At 45.2% G+C, this 12,047-nt stretch overlaps 1 protein-coding gene across 1 annotated transcript in view; it reads right to left on the bottom strand.

Moving 5' to 3' along the window:
- LLGL2 (LLGL scribble cell polarity complex component 2) overlaps window positions 1–10,308 on the bottom strand; it is a 52,619-nt gene extending 42,311 nt beyond the window's left edge. Inside the window, exon 1 of the mRNA XM_054047488.1 lies at window positions 10,187–10,308. The gene's annotated coding sequence lies outside the window, so the exon portion shown is untranslated. The remainder of the gene's footprint in view (window positions 1–10,186) is intronic.
- Window positions 10,309–12,047: the final 1,739 nt, after the last annotated feature.

The following is a 12,047-nucleotide window of genomic DNA, read 5'->3' as shown; positions in this document are numbered from 1 at the left end:
GACAGAAGCTAATGATCCAAACATCGGACCAAATTCAGTGATGAATCCTGGTCACATGCCACCTGAGGCACATTGTGCATATACTAAGAAGAAGTGAGAAGCTGCTGTAGAAGTGACAACCTCTTGTGCTATGCAAGGAAAGAGTATCACACCCATATGCAGTAACTATGGCCTTAGCCTGACAGGGAAAGTAAAAATGGGAAAGGGTGTGTCTTTGGCAATCAATATCCTGGGCCTGTGAAACCAGGAAAACCGACACAGAAACTTCAAGTAACTAGTTCAAAGTAACTGGTTTTACAAGTATGGGGAAAGGAGACTTCCATGTGCCAACAAGGCAGCACAGACAAATACTCACAGTAAACAAAGGCAAGAAGGCAAAGGAAAGAGGGGGCTCTTTTGAAAGGATAGATAAATACAGCTGCCCATGTCCTGTAACAAAGTTTAGGAATGATTAATTGCATCTAACACATGCTGCTTATACATGCTTATGCCACGAGGTAGCATTCACAATCCAGCCCACACTGACCTGTTAAACCAACTAAGGAACCTTAATAATGGTTGGCATCAAGGAATCTAATAGCAACTGGCACCAAGGTACATCACCATGTAAACTGATGCATGCTGCAGTCAAAGGAGATTTGCCAAAAAGAATGACGATTCCACATAATCTGTATCATCTTGTCTCACAGGTGCACATTTCCTTTTTGCCAGCCCAATTTCTCTCGCAAATGCTCTTCTCTGATGTCTTACAAAAAACTGCAGCCCAATGTGCTCCGCAATTATAGAACATAAACACAAATACCCTTCATTGCAGACAGCATGAGGTAGTAGCAGTGGCCACTAGTAGCCAGGGTGGAGCCTCTGAAGCCATGTCTGCTTCGTGTGGAGTTGATGCTGTTGTATTTTGCAGGGCACTAAAGCCTACAAGAAAATGCAAGATCAGCCTCTTACCAGAAGCTATGTGCTCATTAGCAGCACTACATCTTCTCTGGGTAAAGTCTGCCTCTCAGCTGAAGAGAATCTGAGGTCAGTCCATCTGCAGGTAACAATACCCCAGATTCCAGTCCATCTTGACTGGGAACAAGTTGAAACATAACATGTGACAGACAAACCACCTTGCAGCCAGGCTCATAATGGGCCACTTAAAGCTAGCTCCTTTAGCGTCCCTGGCTCTATGCTCAGACAAATATTATGAGATGCCCTCCTCCGCTGCGTTCAATTAAGACTCAGCCACAAGCCTATTACTCTTCATTGCTCACACAGTATGGCAGGGCGAGTCCAAGCTGTGAGAGGATCCTGTTTCCACTCAATACAGACACTCAGACAGCTATTAGCATCAAACACAGACTTTTAGATGCCAAAAATTCACAACAGGCACATATGCCACATGGTTCAAAACAGGCTGATACTTAAGCGAAGAAGCCAGAATGTTCATATGCAACTTACATGCGTGTTTACTCAGAGCACACAGGACGGGGTGTAGAACAGGGGAGAGAGAGTACTCTTCCCAAACAGCCTTTGTCCAGGCTAAGTCGCCCTTCCAACTTCTCCCCTTGACAACAGTTCAAAGCTTGGCAAATAATTCAAAGATGCTCTAGGGCATATCAAGACCATTTAGCGATTTCAAGGCTTCGGGTCTCCTGCTTGTTGTTCTCTCCCCTCTCTTCCCCTTCCCCAAAAGGGATCCTCCCATGTGAGATTTCTATCTATGCATCTAACAGTAAGGCATTGTTCTTGTTAAAAAGGATAAGCAACAGCAAGCCCTTCTTCTCCCCAGCCAAGCTTTGTTTACACCACAAGGATTTACTACTCTTATTGCAGCAACTGCCAACAAGGCCTCATCTGTACTAGACTTTCTCTACACTACGGAAAGTTTCCCAGTATTCCTAGGACCAATACAGCTCTGCCAGTGGTCGCAATAGTGGGAATGCTACAGTAGACTTTCTCTCAGCAAGGTTAGATGACAACAGCCAGTCTACACTAGCAGTTCTGACATTGTTCACAATTGTGGTAGACGTGCTGGGATGTTTAGGAAGAAAGGCTAACGCAAACATGCCCCACCTATGCCACTGCATGAACAGGAACAACGGTGTAAGAGTTGGGTAGATATGCCTGAGACCAGGTTTTCATGATCGCCACGGTAATAAAGGTGCTGATTTCTTCTACAAGTTCCAGCATCTAATGACAGTTCTATGCATCTCAAAATTCCAGAGAATCAGATGGTGTGTGTAGCCCCCCTTTAAAAAAAAAAGAGTTTAAACCTGGTTAAATGACTCCTGAGATAGACGCTAGTGGGTGGTTTATTGGGAGGGGAATTTCAAAGAGAAGATAGACCATTGTAGGTAATATTCTCCTAGAGAGAGAGCATGCCCAGAAGAAAAGAGAACCAAACTGCAAGTTAGGAGGTGTAAATTCTATTCCCAATTCTGCCATTGACTTGATGTGACCTTGGGCAAGTCACTTCACCTTTCTGTCTGTCAGGCCTTGGCTATACTCGGGAATTCACAGCGCTGCCGAGTTGCGCTGTATGTATTCCACCTCTCCGAGGGGAGTAGCTTGCAGCGCTGTGAGAGAGCGTGCAGCGCTGCAGGCTCTCATCACACTGGCGCTTGACAGCGCTGTACTCGCTGCGCTCGGGGGGGGGGTGTTTTCACACCCTTGAGCGCAGCAAGTTGCAGCGCTGTACAGCACCAGTGTAGCCAAGGCCTTAGTTTCTCTACAATGTAGTTTCACTTAATTCACATGCTGTTGTGAGCAACTGTTCTGTCTTTACGGAGCTTTGGACTACTGGTATATGAATGCCAAGTCAGCACACCAAATGTCATGGAAAGCTACTCTTTATCTCTAAAAGAATCTCTTAACATTAGAGGGCAAGAGAGCTGCACTCAGCTACTAATGTTTAAGGTTACTGTGTTTAAGGGAGCACAACTCTCCAGGGACAGATAATAAAATCTGCTAGAGGTGGTCAAGTGCGAAATGGTAACTGAGCTTAAGCATACCATTTCCCACTTTTTAGCATGAAAAAGAATCAATATAATTTGGTGATACAAGCAGTTGTGTATTCTAAAACTCAAGTTGTCATCACTGGCACTGTTACCATCTAAGTTCAGGGTGGACTGATTTAAATCAAAGCAACTTAAATAACGAATTTTAATAATGAATTAAATCAGTAAGCAGGAAACCTTGATCACTGATTTTAATTGTATTTTGCATTTGTACTTCTTGTACAAAAGAATAGTTATCAATTAATGAGAATTAACCATAAAAACCATGATGGAATTGCACCTAAATATAGCCTTTACACTAAACGTGGGGCTTCTTATTGCAAACCAGGAAGATATATTGTATGTCTACCCATTTATTTAAGCAATCATATAGCTTAATTTACATTTATTCAGATTCTTAATTTTTACATTTTATGATGTTAGAAAATGGTGAATAATGCATTTTTTATTTACTAGATGATTAATTTTTTGACCTGTGCCTTATGTCAAGCTCTATTTGGATGGGAATTCAAATCCAATTAAAAATGCCAGAAGCCCCACAGCATTTCAAAGTTGGTTAATTAAGTAAATAAATCTACTTTAAATGTGCTGAATACATAAACGTTTATCAAAACATGTTTTGCATTTAAAACTGATTTATTAAACAAAGGAAGCATTACCTGTAGTTAGTGAAATGAACTGATGGTGACGAGAAACAATGTCCTTCAAGATTTTAGAACTAGTAGATCATAGATTAGAATAAATTTAGGCCTTAACATACATTGTCATAGTTTCAAATGAATTTATTTTTTAAAATAAACCTATTTAATTTACATTAAAAAAATTTAAACAACAAAATATTTTTATTTTTTTTAAAAACCATCTATTTTTATCCAAGCTGCTACAGCAACAACTGGTTGCCAAGTGAGATACTGCCCACTCTTCTGCAGTATTACAAAGCAGCCGAGAGGTCTGAATAAAGGAACAGGTGCAGAATGTAAAGAGCTTCGAGATCTCAGAGATGCCACTCTAGCCTACAAGTCTTTGACACAAGGCAGGGATTTTTCCAGACCACCTTCCAAGAACGAGATATTTAATCCAGTAGTGGTTAGTGGATGTCTACACTACCTGCCGGATTGGCGGGTAGCAGTCGATCCAGCAGGGATCGATTTATCGTGTCTTCGACCCCCAAGTGCTCTCCCATCAACTCCTGTACTCCACCCCGCGAGAGGCACAGGCGGAGTCAACGGGGGAGCGGCAGCAGACGACTCACCACAGTGAAGCCATTGTAGTGAGTAGGTCTAAGTACATCGACTTCAGCTACATTATTCATGTAGCTGAAGTTGCGTAACTTAGATCGATTCCCCACCCCCCAAGCGTAGACCAGGCCTAAGTCAAAGGAAGGACAGTTTAGGCTGAATATCAGGAAAACTTTACTGGAAGTGAAATCTATTAGACTGCAAGGAAAACTCAAGTGGTGGAGAACCATCACTTGGGAGGTTTTTGTTTTGTTTTGTTTTGAAACAACTGGACAACATGCTAAGAAGTGTCTTGTAAAGAACAATTCTGCACTAGCAAGAAGAAGGACTGAAGGATTCGACAGGTTCTCCCATCCAAGTCTACTTTAACTTCTATGATTCTGCAGAAGTTAAACAGTCAAAAGTATAACCTACCAATCAGTCATTAAATGCAACAGCAGGCAGTGCTCTATCCTCTAGCCTCCTACCACACACACACACACACACCCACCACTAGGTTTGAAGCTTCCAAGATGGGTTTCCCAGGCAACCTTGAAATGTAAAGGAAAAATGTTCAAGTCAATCATGCAAGTTCATACACTACCACAGCACAGTGCTGCAAACTACTAAAAACTGCCAAATCCTTCTGAGTCCAGAAATTCTGTCCAAACCTCATGTATTAAGGTTTCTTTGTACCCTCTATGTTATGGTAACACTGGAATACATGAGGTTTCAAAATGCTCTAGTACAGAAAAGCATTTTCATTCTAAAAGTATGTTATGAAGAGAAATTTATTGGACGTGATGCAGAGCTCTTGGTACACTCTCCCAATAAAATGGGTGACTCGAGGAAAGGAAGGAAGGTATGGTATCTTGAGAGTCATGTTGTAATGTTTTTAGGCCAGAAATATGGTGGGTCTATTGAGAAGGACATCACAAAGGCTCCTTATTACCACAGCAGCACCAAAAGGAAAGATGTAGAAGAAAATTCTAACTACTTGCTGATGACTTAAATCCTCATACATACACACACACACACACCCACCCAACTGTGCAATCCATACAGGGTACATCAAACAATTACATCCCATACTCAATGGGGACAAAACCCTGAAAGAAATCTTTCCTGATCCCACTCATCTGCCTTCAAACACCTCCAAAACCTCTCCAAGCTCATCAGAAGCAAGCTCCCCACGGACCAAGACACACGAACTAAAAGCAACACCAGATCCTGCCAGAACAGATGCAAAACCTCTAGACATATCTCCAAAGCTACAATGGTCAGCACACCACATTTTTCATGATCCATGGGTCCTACACATGCCTATCACAACATATGGCATACCTCATCCAATTCACTAAATGCCCCAACAACAAGATGGATGAAACCAAACAATCATCATGTTCTCAAATGAACTCTCAAAAAAATAATAAAAGACAAAAACACCAAATCACTTTTCACAAAGCGATCACTCTATATCTGACCTCACAGTCCTCATCCTCAAAGAAAACCCACGCAACACTTTCAAAAGATGAACCCAGGAGCTTACATTCATAGCTTTGGCTAGATACTAAAAATCATGGACAGACCAGACACTGGATTTATGGTTTATTACCAAAATCTGTAATCCATTTAGTGCCACCCCCCCCCTTTTCTCTTCCCCATTTTCCCCCTATGGCTGGAAAGATGTTAAAAGGCCATTTCACTTTGAATGGTCTCTTGAAATGTGTGTTAACTACTTATGCCAAACAATCAGTTCCATCTTGCATTTATCTGTGACACCCACAGAGAAGATTTCTCAGACTCGAATAAGAGCTCTGTAAGCTCGAAAGCTTGTCTCTCAACAAGAGAAGTTGGGCCAATAAAAGTTACTGCCTCACCCATCTTGTCTCTCTAATCTCCTTGGACCAACATGGCTACAACACTGCATACAACATGGCTGAAGGAATCTTGTAAATATTCTGAAGATCAAGTACATCATTCTATCTAGGTATGTCTAAAAAGCCTATCACCATAATATCTGGGCAATCTGCAAAGATTGAGAAAAAAAATCACTAATATATATATATATATATATATATATATATATATATATATATATATATATATATATATAGAGAGAGAGAGAGAGAGAGAGAGAGAGAGAGAGACCATCTTTGCTCCTTCTTTGGCAAGATTGTGTTTCTAGGAATCATGTCGTGTAAGATGTAGGAAGGTGGAAGACATCACCTGTAGTCTTTTGTAGGGAGAGGGAAAAGCTGATCTACAAAGAGGTCAGCCTTACATTGGAAAGTAAAAGGTGAAATGTGCATATCCTGATCTCCAGAAGCAAGAAGTTCAACAGCCCAGGGCATTTCACCAAACATCCTGCCTCTGACACCTAGCCTCATCCTGGACTCCGTCAGTCATAGCATTCCTATTGGCTGAAGCGTTCTCAGTTGGCTACACAGAGGGTAAGGTTATCAGTGGCTGGGTCACAATTCAAGGGTTTTTAGTTATTGGTATTTCACTCATTCTCCACTCACCACACATGCTACCTTTCATATGAGTATAAAGCTTTTTGTACTGTTATCTACTTCAGAAATCTAATCTGAGAAATTTACTTTAAGGGCTCTACTCTAGTAACACTAGTACACATACACACACACACACACAGCTTCAGAGAATCTCTAACTGCTTTACAAACATTATGGCCATGTCTACACTATGATGCTACAGCCACGTATCTATGGCACTGTAGTTAGGCCGCTGTAACCTCATAATATAGATGCAGACTACAGCAACAGAAGGGATTTTTCACCTCACTGTAGGAAAGATAGCAAGGTGGAAGGGAGCTTTCTTCTCTTTACCTAGCTGTGGGTATGTCTACACTGCCCACAGTGTTACAGTGCGGCCGCGACAGCGCTGTGACAGGGGCAGTGTAGTCACGCTTTATCACTGGGGGAGAGCTCTCCCATCGATAAAAAATAACCACCCCGAATGAAGGGTGGTAGTTTTATCACCGGGAGTGTGGCTCCCGGCGATAAAGCACTGTCTATACTGGCGCTTTTCAGCACTAAAACTTTTGTTGCTCGGGGTGTGTGTGTGTGTGTGTGTGTGTGTGTGTTTTCACACCCCTGAACGACTGAAGTTTTAGTCCTGAAAGTGGCAGTGTAGACACAGCCTGTATCTACACAAGGGGCTAGATCAGCATAGCTATGGCGCTCCGGGTGTGGATTTTTCACACCACTGAGCGCTGTATCAGTGTCGACTACCTAAGTTTTAAATACAGACCAGGCCTAAGCCACATCAAACAGAAGTCAAGTATTATTAACCCAATTACAGATGGGGAACTGGAAGCAGAGTGGTTACAGGACTTGTTCAATATCACACAGGAAGTCAGTAGCACAGTATGAAACAGCACTCGGGAATATAGATTCCCATTGAGCTACCTAATGGCTGTTGCAGGGCACCTGTCCTATACCATGTGAAATGCATTCCAAAAGCTGTCACAAATCTTACTGCAAGTTTGGGGAAAAAATTAAATTGAACACACTCCGTACTTAGTCATTAACACACAAATACACTAACCGAGCATGCCAAAGGATAAAGAACGGGTAGTTAATTACCATTTCTATTTAGTCTAAGCTTAGAGCCTAGGTAACAAGGATGAAAACCTACAAAGCAAAATTATTAGCAACAATGACACTTTAGAATGTCAGAGGGCAAGCAGCTTGTTCAATTTAATGTATTACACTATTACCTGTGTCTAAGGACACAATGCTATATGCTCCCCAATCTACTGCTAGGTAGCCCCTGGAAGGAAAAACTAAGTGGGCAGATGACTGTACTTGACCTACTCCCACACACAAAACCAATATTTATATTTATGCCTCAGGGAAATACAAACCCTGAATCACTCTGTAATCAATCAACAATTAAACTAGGGAAGCTACAGCAAAATGCTGAGGTTTCTCATGGGTGCAAGGGAGAAACTCCATCGGGAGAGAAGCTTACAGTCATTGCTTACATGTCTATTGAAGAACAAATGCAGTAAATTAAGCCTGTTGGGAGCAAAAATCTAAAGCCTGAAATCTTAACAGAAGTTGGAGGAAGCTGATGTCCAATACTCTGAAATGCATCCAGCCTCAAGCATTATCCAGAGGGAGCTTCAGACATAGGCTGGATAGGCAACCACCTACAGTATCAATTCTGAGAGCATTTCTACCACAAGCAGCCACATGGCCAGAAGTTACCAGTGCTTTCAAACTATCCCAAAAACACAGGCTGTGGCAACGCGGGGCCAGCCAGAAGACTCTGTCCTTCAGGACTCCACCTCCAGGAGCACTAGGCTGCAGGAAGAAGCTAGCAACCTAGGGGCATGTCTACACTGCAATTAAAAACTCACAGATGGCCTATACCCGCTGACTTGGGTTAAGGGGCTGTTAATTGCAGTGTAGACATTTGGGCTGGAGCTGGAGCCCAGGCTCTAGCACTCCGTGTGGTGGGAGAGTGCCAGAGGACTGGCTGAACGTCTACTCGGCAATTAAGTATCAGGGGGTAGCCGTGTTAGTCTGTATCTACAAAAACAACAAGGAGTCTGGTGGCACCTTAAAGACTAACAGATTTATTTGGGCATAAGCTTTCGTGGGTAAAAACTCACTTCTTCAGATGCATACTCGGCAATTAAACAGCACTTTAGCCCAAACCCAAGTCAGCTGGCATGGGCCAGCCGTGGATGTCTAATTGCAGTGTAGACATACCCTACATACCCTACAGGAGACAAGCTCCTCACTCCAGCATGGAGAAGAGTGAGACAGGAGAAGAGACAGGGGATGGACGCAGGGATGTCAGGTGATAGACACCCTCTTGTCTTTGGGAAAGGGACACCAAAAATAATTATTTGCCTAGTTCATTAACACATCACTAGCTGGACTATTACACCATTGGTTGGAATATATGCCTGCCAAAAGGCCACTGATGAGTAAGATACACGGCGACGGCAGAATGTACTCAGACATCAAAATATTCAGATTTTCACTCAAACAAACCTGCTTGTGGATTGAAGTTCTACCCTGATCTGGCAGCTATGCCTTCCCTCAGACATGATATACTTACAATTTATCTTAGTCTTGACAATAAATGAGCCTATTTGATTTGGACCTTGCCTGCCTTTGAAGCCATTTCGTTCCCTAAACACCCTTCTCTGTGGCTGTGTCAACCCAGATTTGCACTCTGGGGGAGGGGAGGGAGGTAGGGTATTCTATGGGGTAAAGTCCCAGGGCTCTGGAATCTGCTTCTGTTGTTGGTTGGTCAGAGGACACATTCGTTCACCTCTAAGGCATGCTACAAGACCTTTTGTTGTGCAGATGATGCAAGTGAGCCCAGCCCTTTTTGTGAGCGTGGGTTATGGTGGCAATTCCTTTCTGTCAGGTATTCTGAAGTAGTGTAAACGGGTACAGAGATTAGTGCCAGGAGCGCAGATTTATAAATCAAACACATCCACGCAGTTTAGATAGAGAACCAATTGCAGCCCACCTCCAGAGGGGATTTCCGCCCCAAAGGACCAGCAAGCGCCTACCTGCTGGGGCAACTTCCCATCACCTCTCACCCGGCCTCCCTCAGAGGAGCGGCAGGCCCCGGGGAGAGCTCCCCGGCCCCATCGCGGGGGAGCCAGGGTTTCTCCCCGCAGTTGCACGAAGCTCAGCGCGCCCCTGGCTGACCCCAGGGGCGGCCTCAAGCCGGCCCCCGGCCCGGGGTCCCACTCCGCGGGGCCAGCCCCCTTCGCCACGATCCCCCCCGCTCCCCGGCGGAGCCCGGAGCCCCTGGCTCACAGGCCCAGGGCGGGGCCTCGGGCTCAGTCAGGTGAGGGCCCCGCAGGACCGTGGCGGCCCAGCACCGTGACCCCCCCACCGGTCCCCCACCCACTGACCGGGGGGGGGTCGGTCCTTTGTGCCGCCCCCCCCGGCTCAGCCCCCTATTCACCTGAGGGGCGCTGGCTGGACCGGCCGGGCCCGGAGGAGGCCGCAGGCTGTAGTGTCCCCTGCAACCGGCTCTTGGGCCACGGGCTCCTCCGCTAGCGCCGCCGCCGCCTCTCCTTCCCGGATACCTCCGGGAGGGGGCGGGGCTCACCGGATATTCAAATAAAGGGGCGTGGCCAGGCCGCTCCTTGCGCCCCGTCCGCCCCATGTGCTCATGAATAATTCACCCGGGCACCTCCCACTCCGAGCCAATCAGGAGGCAGCAAGCCCGGCTCATGAATACCGCCTCAGGGCAGCCGCCCTGTTCAAATGGCGTTGACTGTTAATACGTCAGTGAATATTAACAAGCTAATTGATACTGATACGGGGTGAATGCTAATAAGCTCATCAATACTAATGAGACGTGGCCCCGCCCACCCCGCTGTACTTTGGCTTACCTGCCGGCCGCAGCACGCCGCCAGCCTCGCCCCGTTTCCATCCGCGCCCACGGAAGCAAATAGCTACTAGGCTGCACCCCGTCCAGCACGAGCACGGACAGGGAAAAGCCCAGCACCCAGGGCCGGACCCTGGTCCCTGAGCCCTAGGGTGACCACATAGCTAGTGTGAAAAATCAGGACAGGGTGGGGAGTAATAGGCATCTATATAAGGCAGAGCCCCAAATATCAGGACTGTCCCTATAAAATGGGGACATCTGTCACCCTAACGGGCCCCCTCCAGTCTCACACCAGTATAACTGCCCTAGTGTAACTCAAGTATCAAAGGGGTAGCCGTGTTAGTCTGGATCTGTAAAAGCAGCAAAGAGTCCTGTGGCACCGTATAGACTAACAGACGTTTTGGAGCATGAGCTTTCGTGGGTGAATACCCACTTCTTTGGATGCATGTAACTCCTAATTCACACCGGTTTGAGATCAGAGCCAGGCCCTAAAGCAGGGGGTTACATGGCACAGGACAACTCAGCCCTAACTGCATGGTGCTACACACGTCTGCTAGGGTAAGGAAAGGTGCCAGGCAGAGTGTGGTCAACTTGGCATCTAACTAGTCTCCAAAAAGGAGGTAAAGGTAATTTCTGGTAATACACCAGCCCCTTCGCTCCCACCAGCCTTACTGCTTTCCCAGGCACATCTTTCTATTTAAAAAAAAAAATCTTTTACCCTCATCTTACCCGCACCAACCACAAGGGAAATTAACTATACCGGGTAGATTGTGAGAAGGGGATGTACGCAAAAGGGGCTATCAAATGCAGCCAGCAAACTGCAACATCTCTTTGTAACAGTGATCTCAGGTGTTACTTTTGGATAGAGCACGTCAGACAAAAGGGATTTTTAACAATGTCCCTTCCCATCCACAAGGACAGTCAATTTATGGGGCACACGGTTGCACATCCCCACTTCACAATAAGGCATATGTTTAGGCTGACCAGAGAGCAAGTGTGAAAAATCTGGACAGGGGGTGGGGGGGTAATAGGTGCCTCTGTGAGAAAAAGACCCCAAAATCGGGACTGTCCCTATAAAATCGGGACATCTGGTCACCCTACATATGTTCAAATCTATCCTGCATAAAAGATTCTTGCATTGTCCATGGGTGGAGAAAGCTGATTGGCTGATGATTAAGTAATGATTTATAATTATGCCTGTGATGAGTCAGAGACTTGGAGGTAGCTAGGCCACAGAGGAGACCTGAAGGAGGCAAAAGAAATAAAAGGGATTGAGAAATTTAGTTTCCACAGAATGATGGAGCTGAATGCACCATTCTTCTATGGGATTCTGTCCTTTTCATCTTGTTTTTTTACAGACAGCTCCAGTAGTATGAGGACTGATGTGTTAGCATGAAGAGTGAAGTTAGACACAGGAAATGACCCTGCCTAT

Source organism: Malaclemys terrapin, chromosome 13 (assembly GCF_027887155.1).
Source record: "Malaclemys terrapin pileata isolate rMalTer1 chromosome 13, rMalTer1.hap1, whole genome shotgun sequence".
Taxonomy (NCBI): Eukaryota; Metazoa; Chordata; order Testudines; family Emydidae; genus Malaclemys; species Malaclemys terrapin.
Note: the sequence above shows the minus strand (reverse complement) of the source record. Positions and strands in the feature narration are given on the sequence as shown.